At 37.8% G+C, this 25382-nt stretch overlaps 1 protein-coding gene across 1 annotated transcript in view; it reads right to left on the minus strand.

Annotated features, from left to right (window-relative positions):
* esrrga (estrogen-related receptor gamma a) overlaps window positions 1-9166 on the minus strand; it is a 126489-nt gene extending 117323 nt beyond the window's left edge. Inside the window, exons 1-2 of the mRNA XM_055036637.1 lie at window positions 9096-9166; window positions 6500-6552 (exon numbers count right to left, since the gene is read on the minus strand). The gene's annotated coding sequence lies outside the window, so the exon portion shown is untranslated. The remainder of the gene's footprint in view (window positions 1-6499; window positions 6553-9095) is intronic.
* Between the last annotated feature and the right edge of the window lie 16216 nt (window positions 9167-25382).

Below are 25382 nucleotides of genomic sequence, written 5' to 3' on the forward strand. Positions count from 1 at the left end.
TACAAGAAAGTTTGATTAAACTAAGCCACTCAAGTGTTCTCATCCCTGGATGGCACACATCAATATATTTATAATCACTGGTGTTAATAATAGCAACCAAGAGGCAACTATACACCCAGAAGACAGGTGACAAATAGATGCTTGGGTTAATAATAGCAGGAGATGGAAAAACTACTGTCCAAGCTGTATATAGATCAAGAAGCAGAAGGGAAAAAAGGGTTGAGAAGGTCATTTGAAAAAAATGCATGCGTTGCTCACACCCTCCTGCTTCTTCTCTGCTAAGCTACACCTCCTTCCCCACAACAGAGCCTGTTGTGGATGTGAAAGCTAGTTGGCATGGCCACTGATGACAGCAAATATAAAGTTTTCCTTTAGTGAACATTTTATTTGCAGAGCTGAAGTTCATACACGAGTATGATTGACAGCGTTAAGACCTTCCTGTGGTTTGATTGCTTGTTTCTGATGAGTGGTGTAGTTCTACAGATAGTAGTAGGACCACAGAATATTTTTAGATTATCAGTCTTATATTACAGCATCATGACATAGTAAAGGTTTTAACAAATGTGCAAAAAAATAAAAAATTTGTTATGCAAAGTCCATAGAATTGTACAAAGCAATTCTATAGGAGTATAGAATTAAAAATTTTCATTTAGTATTTAAATGAAAGACAGACATCAACTGGGAAAAAAAATAGTGTCGAAAATGTAGCGGTTTCTTTCAAAATTAATGGAAACCTCCCGCCCAAAAAGCAATGTTACTATAAACAAGGGGTTTACATTTTCATTATGTAGCAATGTTTTTAAAGTGTCTGAATTAAATATTTTTTAGGCATAAATCAAACATTACGTAAAGAAATTAGGCCTTTGTCTCTTTAAGAAGCTCCAAATCTTTCCGACATTCCAAGACATAATAACACCCTTTAACCCTTTAAGAGCTGCAAAACCTCAAAATGTTCCTTTAAATATTTGGTTAACTGATAGATTCCTTGTATCAAACCATAAATGGTATAAGGTAATATGGACCAGCTGTAATGTAGAAGTAAAACTTCCAAAGAAGTGACCTTTCATTACAAATCCTTGCTTTATTTGGCTCTAAATAAAACAAGGCTTATGTAAGCTTTGATATAATTTAGCTAAAGTCCCCCTAAATTAAAATTCCCTAGTTTTAAGGAATGAAAAAAAAAGAAGAACATTATGAGGCACAAGAAAATGTGTGTTTTCACAAATGCAATGACTCACACCGGGTGATGTCCCATCTTTAGTAATTCTGTGAATACAGTGCTAAGGGGCAAAATATGCTGTCCTCCTGCTAATGAAGCTTTCAGCCCTGCACAACAACCACACAATGACAGCTGGCAGGGGAGGGGCAGGAACTACATGCCATGAAATAAGAGCGGGTAAAAATTGATTAGCAATTTTCATTTGCGCTATGCTAAACAAAAGGAGACTGCTGCCCCACTCTGCATATCATCATGGGGTGGAGGAGGAGGACGGTGGGCAGAGCTGATGGGGTTGGGCTGGGATGGGAACTGATCTTTCAGTGCTCAAGGCACCCATTGTTTAGTTATAGAAGACATGGGTGTGTGTTGGGGGAAGGCTTTGGGACAAAAGAAGACTATGCATAGACAAGAGAACTGGGGATGAAGAAAGAACCAGGGGAAAGTGGAAAGATGTTGAGAAGCTTAGGTAAAGAGAGTTGGAAAGGAATATGAGGAAGTGAAGAAGGTGCACACTTTGGACTGAGGATGACAAGAAATGTTGGGGAAAAAAAGAGGGTTCAAAGAATGGAAAGCTTGAACAGCAGGACAGAAAGAGGGAGAGGCCTGGGATTGATGGGAAGAAGTAATGGAAATAGGGAGGGGATATTTGGCAAGTCAGAGGGGATAAAGAGGTTGAATGCTCCCCAGGACTTCATGACTAATTCTGGAAATTGAAACTGGACCTGGATGGAGCCATCATGCACTTTGAACAACAAAAGCAAAGTGTCAGGAAGAAAAAAAATGACACCCCCTCATCACTTTCAAAGTTATTAAAACCATTGGATATATTGAATATAAAATCTCAAACAATGGAGAAATTTGCCAACCCCAAGGGAAGAAAATGGAAAACGTATGCAGTACTGTGGCCAAGCCATGTTGTTGTATGGTCAGTTTTCTTGAGGGTTTTTTTGGCATGACCAGGAAGCTTGGCGGCTTATTGACAGAGGCACTAAAATGCATTTCACACACAAACACACACCCATCAGACAAGGAGGCGCACACACAGTTTTAAATGCAAAACAGTGAAAAAATAGCAGCTTATAGGAGACTGAGAAAAAAAAACATCAACAACTTTTAACCAAAACACTGTACACAACTCTAAATTTAATTTTCTGCAAGATTAAGCACAGTAATGACTAGCTTTATAAAAACCCATAACTAATGGCTTCCAATGAGCCAATCTATAGGCATCGATCTGTTCAGTATCTCATAGACTCACAGTTTACAGCAAATAAATGAAGGAATAAAGAGGAAAAAGAGAAAGACAAAGCAGAATAAGTACACCTTTAAGCTGAAAAAGAAGAGAAAAGAAGAGCAGAGAGTAGGATCTGATATTGAGAAAGAGGCAAATAAAATCTAAGACAAACTGAAGTGAAAAAGGAATTTACAAGCAAAATAACAGAGTGAATAGAAAGTGATTTTAAGTTTCACATAACTACGTTTTAAACACAATAGATTCTTTTTGCTCCATTATATGTTGGTTACCCGGTTAGCTGTGATTCCCTTTGGTGTTTGTCATTCCTCCATAGCCAGTCTCCCTCAGTTGTTTCTAGCTCTTCACTTCTGACATTTTTTTTTTTATTGTCATTTGTTGTTTAGTTGATAAGAAGAGATACCTGGAGAGTATTTCAAAACTATCAGAGGTTTGTACATAATTTAAAATACTCATCTTTGGAAGGACCTTTAATGGTGAAAAGTTTCAAAGGAAAAGGTGAGATTACCAGAAAATACAAATTCATCTTTAATGTTCAGTAGTTATTACCCCGGTGCAAACATTTTTCATTTCAGTCCATTCTTCGTCAGATCCTCCTTTTTCATGCCATAAAGTTATTTCAGTTTCCCTGCACTTGTGCTGTTGTTTCTGTCTTCGTTTAAAGTTTGTTGGACTTTGTATTAATCTTTCTCACTTTTCTGTGATTTCTACTTCCTAATTTTTGTGACTGGGTCTTTCACTTTAACGTATCCCATGCCTCTTCCTGTTTCACTTTGCAGCATCCAACAGAAATAGATGCAGCATTTGTTTATGTTTAAAGACCCTTTTTTAATCATCACACAGATGTAACGGTTAGCCTATTGGGACATTTTCCAAAGTGTAGCAACAATTCCCACACACTAAAGAAATGTGGGTGTCAATAATAAAAAAGAATGGACCCTTATTTTTAATTTTACTTTTTTGGGTTTATTTTTATAAAGTAACTCAGTTTTCAAAGTTTGAGTTTAAATATAATCCATTATATTTAAACAGAGATTTTAGATTTTAGCTCTTAAAATTTGAGCTAAAATCTCAGTTTAGAAGCTTGTTACATCAATCCCACTCACATCCATCCATCCATCCATCCATCCATCCATCCATCCATCCATCCATCCATCCACCCATCCATCCATCCATCCATCCATCCATCCATCCATCCACCCATCCACCCATCCATCCATCCATCCATTCTTCCATCCCATCCATCCATCCATCCATCCATCCATCCATCCATCCATCCATCCATCCATTCTTCCATCCATCCATCCATCCATCCATCCATCCATCCATCCATCATCCATCCATCCATCCATCCATCCATCTATCCATCCATCCATCCATCCATCCATCCATCCATCCATCCATCCATCCATCCATCCATCCATCCATCCATCCATCCATCCATCCACCTACCTCCAGGTCACCCACTCACAACCAATGAATACGATATTGGGCAATTTTCAGAAATAAAATACCCAAACAATGGCTTCCACTTTGTGCATAAAAATTCATTGGTATTTTTGTTCTGATGTCTACAAATACTGAGTTTGACCATTTTTAAAAAATATATCTAGAGAGGCAAATAACCCCTCTGGTCTTCTTCTTACTTAATCCTGCACTTAACAGCTTTTTTGTGGCTCATTGACTAATAATTAATGGTGGCAGCATATGAGAATGAGGAGGACAAACTGAAATAAAACAATCTGCTGCTGAAAATGCACAGCGGCTTAAATCCAGAGAGGGCTGCTTCCATTAATCCCTGCGGATTAAACTTCTAAACAGTTCTATTCAAGCCAATTAATTCATGCATGTATCTGTCTTCGGCTCTTTTCATGTCATTTAATATGATGGAGGGCAAACTCCTGGGAAATGGAGGGTGGGTGGGGGGTGGATATGTATCAACATTATGCACGCAATGCTGAACCACGCAGCTATACATCTAGAAGCATGTACACACATATCTGTATGCTACAACGCCTTGAATTCATGCAATTTGTAAGACAATGGACGGTGGGAGTGTTAGGACTGAAAGGAACCTCCAAAAGTTGACTGACATATTCTGACAGCTGAATACTAATCAGGAGATACACCTCCGGCTAAATCTACAGGATCTCACAGGGGCCTCTGGCTGAGAGAAGCATAAAAGGATTAACAGTGAACACAGAAACCGTCTACTGAGCAGACAACCACCAGCTCAACAACTTATAATCTCAAGATGAGGACAAAAAAAAACCAAACAGATTGAATTTCACCATAAAGAAATGCCAGAACTGAAGTGAAATTATCTAAAAGAGAGTGATGGAAAAAAAGAACATCAAAGAAATAAATGTGATAAAATACTTTTTTCAATGACTTTGGTTTTTAAGCCGCCACCACTAAACTAGAAGACCAAAAGGCTAAAACAGTAACAATATGCAAATCCTTAATAACATAAAAAGACTGTCTGCAACAGTTCCAGAATAATTAATTTCCGGTTTAAAATATTGTTGCTCATGATTTGACATCATTTTGGTCTAAAAAGTGCAGAACCTGAAAAGGCCTAAAGCCTGCAGTTACACATCTGTTTTAAAGTCAAGTCAAGTTGTTTTTGTAGAGACAATTTAAAGGGCTTCACGTGACAAAAACAAAAATAAAGAGAATAAAAAATTATGAACTGAACTAGAATTAATTTTCCGGTTATTATTAAATAAAAGCAACTATAGGCATAAGGGTTTTTAGCTTTGATTAAAAAGAAATCAGTGTTTCAGCATTTTAGTAGTTTTCTGGATCTTTACTCCAGATTTGTGGTGCATAAAAACTGGATTCTGTTTCTCCATGTTTGGTTCTGATTCCTGGAATGCAGTCAGACTTAAACCAGAAAAACTGAGTGGCCTGGAAGTTTTTAATATATTTTGGTTCAAAGCTTTCTACGGATTCATAAATTAACCAAAGTATTTTGAAGCACGTTCTCTGAGCTACATGAAGCCAGTGTAAGCAGCGTGTTTTTCTTTGTGTGTTTGCATCTGTGTGAATCTAAGCCATCTGCCAGGTGGAAACTGCTGCAGAGTCGTAGCAGAAACCCAAGTCACCTGGAAAGGTGACCAGTTAAAGCTCAAATCAGGTCTAAGTTACAACTGCTATGTAAGTTAATCTGATTTTCTATTAAAAAAATAGAACTATTAAAATTGTGCATATAGTAGAAGAAGAGAAACAATTTGTTTATCATTACAAAAACTCAGTAGGACTATGTTCAAGATGTATTTATTAAATGTAACTGAAATGAAACCAAAACAATAATACAAGGTTTACAACTAATACTGCACTGCTTTAGGACTTTGCAACACAAAATAGCAGCCATGATGTCTTCATGTGTCCCACCAAACTGTCCCACACATTTCCAGAAATGTGCTAGTTGTCTAGTGGTAGTCTGTATTATTTTAATAACTCTTTGATCAGTTAAGAACCTGCACAGTCAGTTTCACAAAACTGAGCTAATATGTTTTTTTGGGACTGACTAAATGTGTTAAAATTGTTGCTATAATATGCAGAAAAGCTGTTTTAAACAGTGCAGTCCCTTAAAGATGCTAATGCTGCACCAGTGCATTAACCTAATAACAGAATTTAATTTACTTCTCTGGAAAGATATTGAATTTTTAGCACATTTTATATATCTTGCTAATTAAAGATGTAGCGTTGTCAGTTTTTGCTGAAACAGAGCTTAACTTGACAAGATAACTTTCCTCTTTTCCAGCTATGTCAACCACATGCTTATTAATCATGTGGTGGACACTGCAGTCCTATTCACTTACTTATTTATACAGTTTAGGAAGGTGATCAATATTCATACAGTTTTATACATATTATTTCTTAAATTTGGCCTTGCAGTCTTTTGTTGACCATACAAACTGACAGACAATATCTGTGAGTAAATAAATTCAGTTCCTGGTACCGAATCTGACAATTGTTTGGTAATTTTCTCTAAGAAGTGCTGGTAGCACTACTCCTCTTACCTGATTTTCTTCTTGCCGGGTGTCTGCTGCAAGCTGTCCTCACTCCTGAGGTACTGAAATCAAAGAAAGACGAGACACATGCTGTAGCTAAAGCAATATTCACACAAATATGTGATGCCACATTGCAATCAGTCTTAAAACTTTACATCTTTGTTGCTTCATATCTTCAGCTGTGTGTCTTGTCGCCTTATTCCTTATTTTTGAATCTTTTCAGAGGCACCATGACTTCTGTCCCTGTGATCAGAGATCAGTCCGTCCCTCTGACCCAACTCGTGCACTAACCAGTGACATGCTTTAATTATTGAACGGCTGACCTCAATCGGTTGGCTAGAGCAGACTAAAACATTTTGCACCATTCAGAAACACATTACTACTATACACAAGCGCATGCAATTCACCACAATAGAAACTTATAACTTTAATTTATGCTAGTCATTTAATATGTTGATCCTTTCTAAAGTCTAAGAATTTAAAAATATACACACATATGCCAAGAGAATGTTTCCACTGATCATGCTGGAGATGTTTCGAGAGCTTAAATGGAGTCCACCTGTATTGAATTCAGTTGATTGGACTTAATTTGAAAGGGCACACACCTTTCAAAATCTGGGGAACGGTACAGAAAGCTTTCTGTCACTTTGAAGGTCCCAATGAGCTCAGTGGTCAGTTGTAAATGGAAGAAGTTTGGAACCACCAGGGCTCTTCCTCAAGCATCCTGGCCGTCTACACCAAGAGACTGGGGGGAATGGGCCACTGTCATTCCTCTCTCTCCATCTCTGGAGCAATCCATCTATCAGACCTGGATGGCAGATTGGCCAGATGAAAGTCACTCCTTAATAAAAGGCACATGACAGTCTGTCTGGAGTTTGCCAAAAGGAATGACTATCAGACCATGAAAAGCTAACTGTTCTGGTCTGATGAAAGGATTAAATTAATACAATTTGGAATAAGGTTGATGACAAAATGTTGAAAAAGTGAAGAATTGTGAACACTTTCCAGCAGCACTGCAAATAAAATGCTAAATAAAGTTTAGTGGTTTACTTATGAGGAAGAAAAGCTTGAAATGTAAGTCATGATACAACTTGATAGAGTTGACTGGAAACACGACACAAGTTAAATCTGGTTGTAACTCTGTCACAAGAAAGAAAATATATCTTTTGGTATGCAATACGTGTTTTAGAGATGCTTTAATTTCATATCCAAATATATTCTGGAAAGAATGACCAGTGGTTACACTTGTCCTGTTACAAATCATCAAACACTTTAGGTGATACTAGATATGATTTCCAAGGCATGACACTGCCAGGGCATTTATAGATTAGGATATCTGGTACATTAGGGTCCAGTTCAAGTGAGAGGCAAATTTTCCTTTCCTTTTTTTACCCACAGCACCAACCAAAGTCATCATGTCTAACGGAACAGAAATGGCACAGGTCTTCAGCGATGACATTCATTTCAACACTGTCCTCAGAAACATGAGTGACATGTTGACTCTCATTATAGTTTGATGAGTGTAACCCAACTGGGCTCTGTTGCATGCTGTGTAGCTTGTGGCCTATGATTAGTTACAAATAGTTCAATGGGTCACACCATTTGGCTCTCGGAGACCTCGGAGTTCAGACACACAACCTCCAAACCACATGCTTACCGCTTGTATAGAATCACAATGCTACTTTTCTACTGAAGAAAATTACATCGAAATCAGCGTTCAAGGTATGATTGAAAAATATTGAAATTTAACCAATGTGATTTCAGCACAAGTTGTGGACTCCTGATAAAATTTAGATCAATATCCAAGACTTTAAAATTAATGTTAAATACATTTTTTGTCTAATCTGCCTGAGCCTCAATTGTCATGCAAAAGAGAATGGTCAAAAAGGAGCAGTGAGTACAAAGTTCATAGAAACATTGACCAAAAGAGCCTCATATGTAGTTTTTGTCACATATTTCTGACTTTTACTTGTCAATTTTGTTGAATTGCAGCTCCCTCCCCCTTCTCCAAATAAACAGAGGTTGGTGGGGTATAGATACATTTGGAAGATAATGTAGATTGTTTTGGTAGACAGGTGGTTCGATACCATTTGAAAGAAAACAGCAATGATTATTTCTTCAACCACAGCAAAATAAGAGAATTGAAGAATATTTTGAAATAAAATAGACCAGACACATAGCCATGCTAAACTGATTCTCTGTCTCTCTCTCTCTCTCTCTTGTGCACACACGCACACACACACACACACGCTGCAAAGAGCAGTCAAACCAAGCTCTCAACATGGAGCTTCATGCATGCATGCACGTGTCTGTGAAGTTTGGCTCCGTCTTTCTTTAGTCCATACGGTGTTTTGTATTTGCCATAATCCCCTGTCAGCAACACTTAGGCAGGCAGACAATAGCAGAAGATCGGCAGCCAAACCCGCTTCACTCTGAGCTTGGCAGGTCAGCGTACAAGCAGCATGTTTTACACACGTGTGTGTGTACACACACACACAACCCCCACCCCCCTCCCTCCTCCACACACAGACACACACAACTGTGCTTTAACGTTCTCGAAGCACGGGAAACACACATGTCCCACTGAGATGCAGGGTACTCACACCTTCTCGAGGTTCTCTTCAAAGAGTTGTGATGCAGTTCTCAAGGACACAGCTTTCTGAGATCCTCTTTTTCTCTCTCTCTTCTTACTCTGGCACACTCTCCCTGACTCCCACAATCTCTCATTTGCCTCTTGTTTGCAGGACAGCAGATATAAGTGTGTTGCTGCCTTTTCCCCTCTTCCCTTTTTCATTCCTTTTTCCGCTCTCCCTTTCTCTCTCTCGGCTCTATTCTACTTTTCGTTTGCAGCTGAGAAGCACAGCTTATACTCCGCCATGAAGCAGACCTCTCTTTTTTTTTCAAGTGCTGGACAGTACAAGAAGGAGGAAGCGCGAAAAAGAGGACAGGAGGGAGAGAGAAGTGTTGAGCAAACACACCAAAATAATGTGCCACTTCAGATCACCAGTTTGGGTCCAGCTGCTGAAAAACACACACAAGTAAAACAAATGTTTTAAGTTAGCTGTAAAAAAAACAACGAAAATAAAAGCACAAAGGATTCAGAACAGCTAAATACAGAAAATAGGAAATGCTAAGAAAAATCAGCACATGCGTTAGATTAAATAAATAAATGAACTACAAAGGGAATAATAAATGTAGAGTGATCGCTTGGTGGTGAAATGTGGAGAGAAAGCCAGGAAAGCCAAAAATAAAAGAATCACCTTAACCGTACTTGTCTTTTCAGAAAAATGGTCCCAGTGGGACAGATCCAGAAAGAGACAAAACCAGAAAGCAGAAACAAACATCTATTTATGGAGCAGGGGGTCCAGTTTCCAACTACATGTGCATGCTGCTTTTTTGACAGTGTTACCAATTCAGCAGTTTACGGATAAGGACTGTGTTTAATAAGGAAATTATGTGCATAGAGACACGATACAGACAGACTCAGTTCTACAGTTTGCATCAAATTCTTGCATAATATCGCCTCTGAGAAGACCTCAGAGAAACAAGTGGAGTAAACCACTTTTATTCACCAAATGCTGCTAAAGTGTTAAAATGGTGAAAGAAAAAAAAACAATCTGATAAACATTTAGGTTAAGTTTAGATTAAGCATTTAATCTGATAATCAGTGAAAGGCAAAGATAAACAAGAGAGACAATATGAGCAGCAATGTCAGTGTTGCTTGCAATCATGGCATTCATGTTCATTAACATGCATTATCCTCTTTATGAAAATAAATAAATCTAATCTAAAATCTTAAACACCTTGTAAAGTATTGGGCTGGACGGATGAGAGGGGATTGTTAATCTGGTGCCTGTGCTACAAATCAGGATGTCGGTAATTTCTGGACTATGAGCTCAGCTGAATATAACTCACACCCACTCATTTTAAGAGGAAAAAATAAATTGTACAAACATAGGTTGCACTTGAGTTGGTACATGATGGCATGATATGCAGCACAGCAGATTATGGCAAAAGGGGAAAACAACTAGCATCCAGCAAAATGCTGTGTTGTGACCTGAAGAGAGCTGAGCACAAACAAACACTTTTACAGCTCAGAAAATTACTGTCATAAAACAAAATCAGCCAAATGTCCTGACTGTCATATGGTCATGAAATATGTAATTTACCAAAAACGTGATGTGGCCATCCAAACTGATAGAAACATCAGGAAAAAGGAATATGAAATAGAGGAGAAATACCACAGGTGCAGTGACCCACACTGGAGAGAAGGACCCCCTGTACAAACATCTGACATCACAGCGCAATTCAGTTAAGATTTCTTTATTATTTTTATTTTTTAAATTTTTTAAGGACAGAGGCAAAGACCCAAAAACCCAGGACAAGCATGTCTACAGCCTCTACACCTGGTGTAACCGCCAGCACCTCTGGGTTTTTTATTTTTGAGAAAAAAAAAGGTAGATGATCAACTTCTCTTACTGACTTACATGATTTTTTTTTTCTTTACATAGACTGAAAATGCCAATGCTATTACTGAAACCATCAGTAGTCCTGTTTGATCTAGGAGTGTGCTGCCCCAAGGCTCCGGGAAAGCCACGTTACTAATGCACTGATGAAGAAGGAGCAATTGATTTGCAATGGAAATGCAATGCATCAGCTGTGGCTTTTCACACATGGGGATCAATCAGGTTAGTTTTAGTTAAGGAGTGAGCACTACCTTTCAAATTGTCATGGTTCTGCTATTCTTCTACAGTTTCATACATTTAACTTTTCTTTCATATTTGCATAACAAATCAGACTAAAGTAAGACATATAAAATAGGGAACGCCTGAAAGTCCCAACTCCAACACACATTCAATGTTTTTTTGTGTACAAAGTGTGTTTTCTTCCAAAGTAAAAATTTATCACCAACACAATGGGTTTTCATAACTCACACAATATTTATATTTTATGACTACTTATTGTATTTTATTTTTATTTTCTCTTGTTTTGTATGTTGTGTTGATGTGTATCTTGTGGACCATGAGTCTGTTGAATAAAGTATATCACATAAATTAATGCACAAAACTAGATATATATGTGTTCCAGTAAATGTATCTTTGGGGTTATAAATGTCAAAAAGCAGTGGGGATTTATCATTTTATAATGATCATGTCCATTCACTCTGTTTTCACATTTAAATGTTTATTTGTCTCAGTTATTGTATATTGAAAATAAATTACTGGTTTTGTTCCAACATTTAGAATTGCTCATAACATGGGAAAAATAGTTAGATTAGATTGCTTGTTAAAAAAGTATTTTGTACTACTTACAAGGTCTAACTGTCGTTGTTCAACAAGTTTACCTTCCTCTTTTTGTCCATAGTTAAGTCAAGCTTATTTGTGTGGCACATTTTAACAACTACTTTGCCCCCAACTTGAATAAACCCTGTATTTGTGTCTTGCAAGTAATTAAACTGCTTCTTCAACAATCTGGCTTGAATATTATTTGACAGAAGATAATGAAAAGGAAAAGAGTGGTGCATGCAGAGCAGACAGAATGTTGAGTTATAGAAGAAATAAGTAAATAAGCAGCTATTTTAATGTATACATCTGAAAACAATAAGAGTAAAGGTACACAGAGAGAAAGAAGGGAAACAGGGTGGAGGACAAGGACGGGGTGAAGTGTGTAACTCACTCCTGTCCCCATCACCAGTGCTCAGTCCTAATTTACCCAGAACAATCAATTGGATCAGGAGGCAGACACTGATAGAGGACTACCATGCAACAGGATCCACCATATACGTGCGTGCACACACACCAACGCACGCACACACACACTCTGAGGGAGAAGGAGGACTTGCATGCAACAGGATATATTCACCCCCCACCGCCCCACACACACACTTTTATGCTGACAAGAGAGAAAAAGTTTGCAGCTCATATCTGCAGCCTCTGCACTGACTTCTACCGAGCAGACTGTATTGTGCACCAAAGTCATTGTGGCTCCGTGGGGTTAGAGTGGGAGGTCAGGGCCCATGAGACACAACAAGCACAGGGGGAGCAGAACTGGAGTGAGAGAGCAGGAGGGTGAAGTAGAAAGGAGGAGAGAGCGGAGGTACGACCATCAGCAGGAGGTGAACAGAAAAAGAAACCAAACAACAAAAATAGAAGGACAAAGTTATCACACCCATCATGGCTTGAGAAAGAGAAACAGAGACAGAGAGGAAGAGAGAGAAATTAATTCTCCTGCAAAAAAGTGGGCCAACTACTACAAGTTTTGTGAGGCATAGAGATGATAAAAGTAAGTTTGAATCTTTCACAATAATAGATCCTGTCTTCCATCGATCCTTTAGAGGTGACACCAGTCATATAAACCTGAATAATAGATTTATGATGTTGTCATAATGTTTTGCAAATACACCTTCATTTTTTTAGTGCACTCTCCTTTGAGCAATTAACCGATAATAAATGCTCTTTCAGTATTTTTACCAGCTTTCTTGAACTGTATGCTTTCACAAATTAGTCTACTTCTGTGAAAAGAAAAAATACACATAAAAGAAAAAAAAAAAAGATTTTTCTTTCTCTAATGAAGCTTTGAAAGAAGCCCCAGCGTGACTCTGAAAATTTAGTTGTGGACCTGGAAAAAATGTCACTGCAACAATCCCACATGAGGAATTTCTGAGATTTGACAACCTGATCCGGCCTCAGAGTGACCTCCCTACTTTGACAGATCTGCTCACAATCATTCCAGCCGATGGACAGAGAGCAGAAACGTAAGCTGGTCCTGGGTCACAGAAAGTCAACAGCTATTGGACACACAAAGTTGGCACTCACATGGACGCTTCTATAATGGCGACAATTCTGAGTGAGAAACCGACGAACTCAAAGATTTCTCATTTGAATTCTTTTGCTCTTCTTTTTAAACGGTCGTCCCGAATTCCCCATCCTGCTCTAACTCTTTGAAACTTAGAGAGAATTTTTGATCAGTGAAATCCTCATTCTGTTTGACTTAAACACATTTGCAATGACAACAGAATCTCCTCTTTCCTTTGTTATGACTTGTGATTGGTTCACTGATAAAAATGACTTCCATCAGATCAATTTTTTAATAAATATAAGACTAATCAATGTAAACGAGACGAATATGAGACGTTCGGTAGGTTATCAATTTCTATAAACATGGCAGCAATTTGCCTACTCTTGGTGTTTATTAATGATATAAACATTTGGAGTTATATGTAATTTTTGTTATTTCCTATTGTTTATTTTAATTATTCTTGGTGATTATTTTCCCTTTTCCCCTTTTAATTAAACACGTTGTGCTACATTTCATTCTTACAAAGCCTTTTGTAATGTTGTTAAATGACTTATCATTTTAGTAAGCTTGTGGCTCGCTGTGTCTTCCTGTTACCTCATTATGATTTCATCTTCACAGATATTGATGTAAAAGAGCCCATAAATTAACGAGTACATACCATACTTGATTTATTAACTTTACATTTATTTGGAGCAAGAATACTTGGTGAAGAAGGGGCATTCAGTAGATATACTATCACACCATTGATTACCATGCATCTCATTGCCTTTACCTTCTTAATATCAAGATAAAGTTCATGATGGGCATATATTTCTGCAGCTACATGGATCATGAATCTCAAAGCCATAAAATTGAGTGGATTAAATTTATGACTAATTTATTTGACTTATAACTAATTGGAGCAATGCTTTATTTATCCTGTAAATTATTCCCTTTGCACCTGGCTGTTTGTGTAAATATGGCAGGAACAGACAGAGAAAGAGAGGAGTACAGAGGACATGTGAGATCCAGACTAGACTATTTATTCTAAAGGGTGACACATTTAATTTAGGCCCGGCAAAAGAAATTAAAAGGTATCACCGTTATTAATGAAGAAGAAGCATAATGGGGGCAAGTTACACATAGAAACACACACACACGCGCACACGCACGCACACACACAAACGCAGGCATTTAGACAGTCAAGAGTGCTTAATCCAGTTTTTAATGACATTTCTTCAAAATAGTGGCTTTCTTATATTGTTTTGATGTTTGAATTTCTTCAAGTTTGGTTGTCATTTTTGTTTTTCATGTTTCCATTAAAGCTCATTTGATTAGTCTTAGTAAAATACCTGCACCAGTGTTTTGCATCGTTTGTTGCTCTGAAGCACAAACAGAGCATGCACGAACAAAACCTGATCCTTTACAAGCAGCAAAAAAAGTTTTAAAAGGTACAAATTACTAGTAATAAAGATGTGAAAACAAATGTGAAGCTACAAAGTTTAAGTGCAAGGGCTGTAGATGCATTCAAAGTCATGTGTCTGTTATCACTGCTGTATTCATCAAGGTTGTAAATTGACAGAATGGAAAACAGACTTCCCTTAATTTTGCTACAGGTCTGCCAATCTCCCATGCTATTAAATGTATAGCCGGCACAGTACTTCTATTGATTAACAAATGACAACAGCGTCAATGTACACTTGAGGTCAGGGAGTTATTGCCTTATTTTAACTCTCTCTTTTCCCTCCTTCTTTATCCTGTTTCTTTTCTTCCCCTTTGTGTTGCTCTCTCATTCAGCTCTCCTGCCTACATTTCCCTAACATTCTTTCTTCCCTTTTCCTAAATAGATATTGAAGTTTTCTATTTAAGGCAGATGCTGTTTAACTTCCTTGGGGTGGGAAGTGAAAGGCAGGCAGAGGGCCATCCATCTCGCTATCCAGCTGCTGACATCTTTAAATGCTATTGACACCCACTGCCAGCATTAACATGCAAAACTGCACCGCATGTTTGATTTCATTAGCTCATTGTGCACAGGGTTTTCCTTTGCCCTGCCGGTGGGATTCTGGCCTCAGATACTGGATTGGATGCAGTTGGCAAATTTTCATGACTTGTCAGAAAAACAGCCTTAGCAAAAGCTGTTTTTACCAAAGCTGCATAGAAATTACTTTCAGTATGTCTAAAAACATTGTCCTTAGATATGGCACCCCATTTGCATTATGTGAAATATAAAATCTCTTTTGTCCTCACCAGCTTTTGTTCCCTGTAAAGCTTTGCAGTGGAGGAACCTTGTTTGCACCTCAAGAATCTCATCACTTTCTGAAAGCAATAACACAAGCAAACACTAAAAAAACTATGTTTGATGATGTTGAATTAGTTCATTAAGGGATAAAAACTTTACAAACGTGACCGTGTGTTAAAAAATAACTTTTCCTCTTTTCCTCTGATATTAACTGATATTAACTGTGATTTGCCACATTTTTAATTCAATTTCCCTAGTCACTGCTATGCATGATTTTTGCCAGAGCTATGGAGGCTAATTGATCTCAAAAAGCAAAACGTTATTCGTTCATTCGTTTTAGGGACAGGTGAGAAATGAAGTCTGTAAAGCAATTTGTAAGACCACAAGATTCCAGACCAGGGTAAAAAAGTTTTTTATCCAAAAGTGGAGTCATCACGGATCAGTGGTATCCCTGTCCAGAAGTGACCAGCCTATCAAATTCACTCCAAGAACTCAGTGATGATACATGTAGGAGGTTGCAAAAACGCCAAGACCAGCAACGAAGGCACTTCTGACCACACATTACTACAACTACACTTTATTTAAAGTTAGTGTGAAATCAATAACAAAACCACTGGGCAAGAATGGCATCCATGGATGGGTCAAGTGCATTAGTGTAGAGAACATCAGTCTGGAAAAGGAACTTCAAATGACAGCAGTACATGATTTGTTGAAGCTTCTGGACTTAAACGTCTATGAAGATTTTTCTATCTACCAAGCAAGTTTCTTCAGCAACTTTAGGTTGACACAAAGTTTAATGTCTCAATGTCTAAAAAGGTTTCATGCATCTCAGGTTGAGTTTTAAATTCTTTTGTGGATAATGATGATGATGGACTTGGACTGTTATCCATTTTTAACAAGAAAGGAGAATATTGCTCATATAAAAATATGGATTTTTTTTCAAGCTGAGACTGATTTTCTTTTTACAAGTAATTTTCAGTACTAAATTATTCCTTTTGTGATACAGTGTTTCTACTAAAAAGAGGAATCCTGTCTATGAGATACTTTCTCGACTTCACATTTGTTAACTTGGGTTTGTGCAACATTTAGAACAAGAATTACTTCTCAGTATTTTCCCTCCTTTAACAAATAGAGATTATTAAATGTTCACTCTGCTGAGAGCAACACTGAAGGCAAAGATGCAGAGGACTGTATCTTTGCTGCCACCTATTGCAGACACTAAACACACCATCTCTCTGCCTCAGAAAGCTTCACTTTTACTTTGTCTCCAGCTCAGGCTTTGAATTTCTTTTTCCTGCCGACTGGGTTTCAAACACACTCGTTTCTCCCTGGCTCTTCAGCACTGCGGCAGGGGTTAGGTGGCGAGGGGATTTTATTTTCCAGGGTTGACAATGCGTGAGGTGTTTGTGATATGCTAATTTATTCATTTTTGTCCACTCCTCCCCTTCCTTCTTTCTCTTTTGCAACTATCAATCTAATCACTTCATCTGAATTCCTTGAGCAAATCAGGGGAAGGAGAGAGAAGCACAGAGAAGAGAAAATGGAAAAGAAAAGAGATTAAAGCAAACAGCTTCTTAGATGCAAACCCCCCCCCCCCCACAACAGCTCTCTGAACACATGTCCCTGGATTCAACCTTTCAGCACTTGAGAACCTCCACTCACACACCAAATATGTTTATTTCCACAGATGGATTTAATATTTTTTTAATAAAATCTAAATCAATTGTAATATTTTGATTAATGTGAGTGATTAGGCAATTTAGTTGTGCCACGGAAAAATGTCCAGGAAATTCTCAGCATCAAAAAAATACAGAAAAGTGTAAAACTCAGGTGACTAGTGCCAAAAAATACTTAAAAACAAATGTAACTTATTTATGATTCTATGCACAGCAGTGTCAATTAAAATAGGTCATGAAATATTTTAAAGATTCTAAAAATTATTGCAGACCTAAACAAAAAACTATATTTTTTTAAACTTTCCTGGAAAACAAATGGGTGACAGTCCATTTGTTTTCTATTATTGCTTATTGCATCACTTATTGCATCTAAGTGACAGTTTTGTTTCTTGGCATGTTGTTACAAATCAGTCAGGATGGCATCAAAGCATGATGTGTTTCAGATCCTCTCTTCACACAACGAACAGGTCAAAGGTTGAATGTTTGAGCTGGATACAGTCACTTAACATGAGGCAGGTAGCTGATAATCTCCAAGCACATTTGCTGTCATAAAGTACAGTAGAAGAGGGAAGTCCCGCTCTGCTGCTGCTGTTTTGTGTGTGGCGGGTGTTCAGAGGGGATCTGAGAAATTATTTTGACCAAAGTTACAGACTCGACACAGAAAACGATGCAGCCAAACTAAGATTTTCACTTTCAGTTTGAATTTATGTATTCAATCATCAATTATCTAACCAACCACTTTTCACTTCTGATTTCTCTGTTTTTCCTCCTAATTTCTCTCTCTCCTCTTAATCACAGAGAGTAAGGGAATTTATAACCTTATGTTGCTCTGTGATTAATGTTCTCAGGTCTTTCTCATTGTTTCTCATTCATGGCTCATGTCATGGCCCATAAACTGATATCTAAAAGAGATGTGCTGTATGATTCCCACTCTAAAAAGAGGACAAGAGAAAGAGACTTTCATGATCGGGAGACATACTAATACTTAATGCTAAAGTTTGATAAAGGGCATGAAGAAAGGAAAGTCAAAGATGAGACAAAGTAGAAAAAACACTTGTTTGTGTTTTTATTTAGCTTGAAATATTCAGTTATATTGTGTCTGGAAGAGTGGGTGTCAGCATTATGTCAAATCTAGATATAAATCTGAGGTAAGAGCTGATTTGTTGCTCTCATCACGGCATATTTATTAGATACTTTCACTCCGTTGTAATTCTACCTGTAACATGTGACAAGCACATGGATAAACCATCAGCAAGAGCATGGAGAAACAATTTATGTAATTAAGTCTGTGTTCATCGTTTATTCATACAACATGCATGAAGTGAGTCTCCTAACTCATGTTTCACTTGTCTGTCAAAATAGCAAAAAAGGGGTGATGAAGGTGCGACAGGATGATGTAAAATATGATTGTGTAAATTTACATCTTTGTGGAATCACATGTGTTTTCTGCTCTGTTATGGATTGCATGATTCCGGCTGAGCTGAAAATCACTGGAATAATTTTATAAATTTGTTGAAAATATAAAAAGAAATATTTTAAAAATAGGTTTCCCCAATGTTGTCACGGTGGTTGGTACAAAGACAGAAGAAGTGATTTAAAATTTGCTAAATATATTGCTTTTGAAATCTGGAAGAGATATGTTTGGATTAACTGAACAAGTCAGAAAATATGAGTCACTCAAAACAAAACAAACAATGACATGAGAAGGAGCAAAAACTACCCAACCAGGACTATTTTGTGGGAAGCTCATCACTTTTTAGTTTAAAAGTTTATTGCTGAATTAGCATTTTTTTATTTTAAAGAAAAAATTTGCCACTCGCGTACATTCGCCACTGTGTGTTCGCAGGAGTGGCAGCATAGGTACTTTGTATTTTAGCTAAGAAAACCCTGGCAACCACAGACTAGTTTCCAGATGGCTTTCACTTAAATTAATGAAGACAGACCTAGCTTATGGAGACAAAGACCCACACAAACAATGGTCTGACAAAATTTTCAGAAGGGCTAGAACATTTCAAAGCAGACAGGATAAATGCCAGTTTTAAAACACCATAGCCTGCTTGTGTTATTTCAGTTTCTATTTAGACAGTGGGTTTTTTTTATGCTTTTTTAATACTTGTCTGTATTTAGCAGTGAAACCCTTTGCACACATTATTCTGGAGATAATTTGTAAACAATTAGCTACAAGAGAATACAGCATAAAAGCTGATTCACATTTTGGTACAAGGCACCCATGAGAACAGACACAATGCCTTTGAAACTAACATGAATTTAGCATTGCACATTCACTGTCATACTCTCATTTATTTCCATGCTCTGGTCATTTGCACCACCAACACCGTTTATGGTGGGGTGGTGTGCAGCAGACCTCCATTCAGGATGTTGTAGGTCAGAGGGGAGAATACTTTAAAGATCTCAAACCCGTCAGCACATCTTCAAGTGAAGAAGCAAAGCTTGGTGACCTTGGACTGGGCTCTCCAATCTGGTCCCAAGATCAAGTGTGGTTGAGAAACTTCTTGATGACAAGTCCCTGGCCATAGATATGATTTACTCAGAGTTTTTTTAGGGCTCTGGATGCTGTGGGGCTTTCAAACTTTGCAATATTATGTGGACATCAAGGAAAGCTCCCCTGGATTCATAGACTGGGGTTCCAGTCCGAATATTGGACTCCAGGCATTTTGACACAGGTTGTTGGATCCCTGTATGACCAGTGTCAGAATTGCCAGCAGTAAGTCAGGCACAATCTGGGTGAGAGTTGGACCCCGCCATGATTAACAACTCTATTCATAACCTTTATGGACAGAAAAGGTGTTGAGGGGATCCATTTTGGTGGCCTTAGGATTGCATCTTCTTTTTGCATATGATGTGGTGTTATTGGCTTCATCGGGCTGTAAACTACAGTTTTCACTGGAACAATTCAGCTCCTGCAGTGGCTGGGATGAGGATGAGTGTCTCCAAATCAGAGACCATGATCTTGGGCTGGAAAAGGGCCCAAGACCATTGCGTTGGAAAGAAGCCATGTTCCAAGTGGAAAAGCTCAAGTATTATTTTCACAAATGAGATAAAAATTTGTGAACTTGTGAATTTGTGAGAGTATTGGCGTTTCTCAATCGTCACGAGGTTTGGGTTGTGACCAAAAGGACAAGATTATGGATAAGTGATGACTTTGAAATACGTTTTCTCCACAGTGTTTGGGCTCTTCCTGAGAGATAGGGTGAGATTCCTGGTCATCAGGCAGAGACTCAGTGCAGAGCAGCTGCTTCTCCACAAGAGAAGCCAGTTGAGTTGGCTTTGAGCACCTCAACACCTACTCAGACGTGTTCTGGACACATCCACTAGGACATATTACATATTGCATAGCTTCCTTTTTATGTGTTGGAAGTGTGATATCTTATAGTTTTGGAGCTATATTGTGAGACTATATATACCTGCCTACTTGTGTTCTGACCAAGGTATTTTGCATCTTACATGTTATGTTTTCTTTTTCTCTCAGACCATTTCAATATTGAAGAAATGTTAAAGGTCATTTATCTGACCTTTAAAGTGTAGCAAACTAAGAGTTTATGGTTTAGTTCAATCTGACAGGCTCATGCTGAATGCAAAATAACCTGACAGGACTAATAAATGAATTCATTAAAAACTTTAAATTAAAAAAGACTTTATTAATCCCAAAGGTAAATTAAATGTTGTTGTAACTCATTAATTTATATTCTTCAGAGTTATTTAAGATCACGATGGCTGTTGCCAGGAAAGATCTTCTGCAGCAGACTGTCCTGCACTTAATCTGAATAAGGTTATGATTGATGATGATATTGTCACTAATCTAAAATTACTTATTGTAGAAATGTAAATAATTTCAAAATAAATTTTCAATTTAAATTGTTTTAACAGTTGAAATTGTGTAGAATGTATAAAGATGGGTGAACTGACAGCAGTTTAAGATTTGAGTCTTGGTTTTGTTATTCAGATATTTCTGTGTTTTAGTTTAGGTCAAGACAAGGGGAAATCTTCTGAATATCAGATTGTTCATTATGTTTCCAATAATCACAGATGTGTTGTTTAAAAGTGACAGTCTTACCCCAATGAGAGCAAACCGCAGGGGAAAAAAAATCATCTATCCCTCTATGCATCGCCTCACCTTTACTCTTCTCTTTAGATGGCTGGCAGTGTTTGAAGCCTTATCAGGTTTTCTGCTTTTTCATGTTTGCCTGATGAAGGCTTTTTATGTCGGAGCAAAAGGCGGTGTCTGAATAATTACTGGGGCCCCAAGCTGTGAATGTAAATTACAGAACATACAGTAGCAACATTTGTGCTTTACCCACACAAACATGTGGATATAGCACAAAGATCTGCCTAAACCAGGCACATATGCAAATAAAGAAATGCATATGTAATCATGAAAATCTATGCAAATCCATCGTCTTAATCTCACTTTTTAAAACACACTCATACGCAAACAATTCATCGTTACAGCTCTGTTAAAAGGTATGTATGGAGTACTCTGTTACAGCTTCCGCTTCGCCTGGGTGGCCTTGTTTGTTTGACTATGGAAGACTTTTGCTGTTTGACCTGACACTTTATATATTGAATTATATTCAAGATATGTTAAAATATAAAGTCTATAATATAGTATAATATCAAGAAATCTCTTGGCATACAAGCAAAATGCCTGAGACATGTCTGCTATTTTCATTTTAGAAAGATAGCACGTTTGTTATGTAGTGTGGTCCTGGACCTAAGAGTGGACTCACAGACAGAAACCATATGAGAATTTAACTGGATTTTTAAAGTTCAAATCTAAATACACTAACTTGGACATACTTTGTATTATACCAGAGGATATCATGCAATTGCACTTCAAAGTTGCTTTGTTTTTTAAAACAAAAAACAAAAACAAGCAACTAAACTGCAATCTAAAAAGAATAAAAAAATAAAATAAAACTCAAACACTAATATGGCACAAATGAAGTAGGGCACAAAATATCCTGAGAGACTCACAACAATAAAAGCACGAGTTAATAAAAAAACAAACTAGCGTACGAAGAGACACATAAAGCAAGAACAATCAGCACAAAACTAACAAAAATCACATTATACAACTCTATATTTTTTGTATCCCTGCAATGAGTTTTAGCAATGCTTTTTCCAACCTGACCAGTAGGTGCTATTATTAACCTAGAAGACTACGCATTCGTCTACTAGCTTTGAAAGTTATTAGCACACAGACACATTCAATTAATTTTCTCCCCCCAACATTTCCTGTATTTTGCAACCAGGTTGTTCTTTCCCTTCGGTTTTCATTTCGCACACGTTCACGCAGCCTCTCCTGCACAATTCTTGTTGTGCTCTTGCCAGTGTAGTTAAGGTGATGGCTTGACAGACAGAGCTTTAGGGAGATGCCTGTTTGCCTTGTGCTTTATAGCATCAGTATTGTGAAGGAGACATCAAGCATCTGTCGCCATCATTAGCCATCCAGCAGACTCTCTCTATTATGAGATGCAGATGGATGACTTGAAGGAAATCCAAATATTTTCTAACTTTTTCCGCTAACTGCTTAACAACATTTTTTGATTAAATGCAGCCATAAAGATTTTGTCAATCATTGCGTATCTGTCAGCTGATAGGAGAAACAGTTTAAAATCTATTCACCAAATCCATCATTACATTGCTTACCGAAACCATTCAGATGTTTATTTTTTAAATGCATGTGAGAGAGATAAGAATCTCTCAAAAATCTTATTCTCATTGCAAAATGTTCTAAAGAAATGTGCTCATCACATTAAGGGTTTTCAAAGTCAGGATATGAGGATGTGTCGCTCATATCGACGTGATGAGAGTCAGCACTTATTTATGAGAAGTGCCTTTAATGTGTGTTGTAAAGAAACATGAGACGCTCTCTAAACTTTAACAATGTGCTTTTTGGAGGGGACATGTTGAAGATATTTTCTGTGTTTAACAACAGGCCTTAACCATGCAGGACAGGTTGCTAGTTGAGACACGGCAACGCAACAAACACACAGGAAAAAAATTACCCTGCTCACACAGACACACACACACACACACGCATACACACGCTTCTGGCCAATTTAGATAATACTGTAACCTTCATGTTTATGGACTGTGAGAAATCCAGAGAGCCCAGAGAAAATATTCTTATTATAGTTGCTTGCAATTTGTGTAGTTACTGACTACAATATTGTGTAGGTTGTATACCTTCTGCCTTCGTTCACAGCATTTTCAGATGATCTGTTGAACTGATGAACAGACTACAAACCTAAAAGTTAAGACTTATTAAAGCTCTGAAATCATTGCATAATGAATTCCTACAGCAAATTCTCAGTTATTTCTGTGTTTGGCTCATCCTGTGACTGTCCATGCACATGTTATTGGGTTTGTGTGTGTGTGTGTGTGTGTGTGTGTGTGTGTGTGCGTGCGTGCGTGTGTGTGTGTGTGTCTAATGCCATGTCCCAAGCAAAGGCCCTTTTGGGACGCCATGGTCAGACAGACTTATTCAACAACACAAATAAAAATCAATAAACAATCTCAAGTTTTCACCATAAACACAGTTTCTTCTTTAAGATGTGTTTTTTCAATGAATATCCAACATGGTCCGTGCTTGAGCAGCCTAGACAGGTTCTGTCTCTGGGAGATATTAGATGGTCTCTGAAAATAAGAAGAAAATTGAGAGAGAGGAGCGAGGAGCAGAACGTAAGAGTCAAGAGAAATTGGAGGTTCTCTGTAACAGAGCAATGACACTGAGTTGATGTGTATGACTATATTATAAAGTAAGAAAAAAATCCTGAATATTGTTATATGTTTGAGAAAAGGAAGTAGATATCCTAAAACGTATGGTAGTCGTTACCAAGCAGAAAAAAATAGATGAATCTAAATGTAAAAACCTAAATTTCCACCACTAATATAAAAATAGTGGTGTAAATTTAATTCGACTTGACAGTTTGGTATTTATTAACTATAACATAAGAAATATTTAATATAATGAAGTTTTACTTATTCCATATGTGTGCTTCTTTGCATATACTAGGTGCATAAATAAGGAAAAGCAGTGTGTAGACTGTTCACATGGCCAATTTGTGTGCACATTACACACTCAGCATCGCAGCCTCTAGCATGTTGGTGTGTGTGCTTGTGCGTGTAAACGTATGTGTCTGTGCATCAGTGTGTTTGGGATGGGCCACTTTGCCAGCAGCGCTAATTAGAGGTCAGTTCAGTTTGGGTAGATTTTGTTCTCACCCCCTGATTCCACTGTCAGGTCACCCCTCTTACGCTGTGATTCTGAGTGTGTGCATACGCCTCCAAGCCGATATGTGGCAGAAAGAGAGGTGAGGGCTGGTGGTTCTCGGGGCCTAACCAGAGAGACAGTCAACCCAGTGAGGAGGGTTTTGTCACGGGAGCAGGCCCCTGGCTGGCGACTCTGGCCTGGATCTATGAAACTTCGTCTGTGGGCCCTACAGGTTGTGGGCCGATATACATCTGTAAGGCTACTGTCACTTCACATAATAGACAAACTTGTGTGTTTTTTTTTTATATCATGTTTTGTTTAGCTCAGTTACTTGCTCTGTCATTAATAAGTATGCACTATATGTTCAGGTCTGATTGTTCTTTAAGCATTAAGAAGGACGTTTTGGGTTTAATTGCTAGTTTTAATCCCGACAAAGTCCAGCCAATTCCTTGCATTTTCTCAACTAGTATTGCAAAAAAAGTTTGCACAGGCATCACTGACAGAAACACAGATATGAATGATTAAGTACTGTCAGTGTAAGCAAGAATCTTTGGCTAATCTTCTGAAGAACCAACAATTATGACATAAAGAAGAGTTTGAACCCACAGGAATTTAAATTTGTTGTGGGTTTGTGAATGATGTGTAATCATTAACTGGGTGGGGAATAGATTTTTATAGAGAAAGGAAACTTTTTAATCAGTCATGACATATTGTGACAACATACCTTCCCCTGAGCTTTGGATTCCACCTTGTTAATAAAAAAAAACTCACTTAAAGTTTATTTACAAAAGGAACTTGAGACAGAGAACTCTACCTCAGCAAGCAAAAGCCATTGGCCAAGAATTGAAGTTGTCTTAGAAGTTGGAATATAACAAGTTACAAGAGGATTAAAAGGTAAGGCAAGAGCCAGAGTCCACAAGAGCTTCTTGACGTCAGCTGCATGCAAGTCCATTGGAATTAGAT

Source organism: Poeciliopsis prolifica, unplaced genomic scaffold (assembly GCF_027474105.1).
Source record: "Poeciliopsis prolifica strain line A6 unplaced genomic scaffold, Auburn_PproV2 SCAFFOLD011, whole genome shotgun sequence".
Lineage (NCBI taxonomy): Eukaryota > Metazoa > Chordata > Actinopteri > Cyprinodontiformes > Poeciliidae > Poeciliopsis > Poeciliopsis prolifica.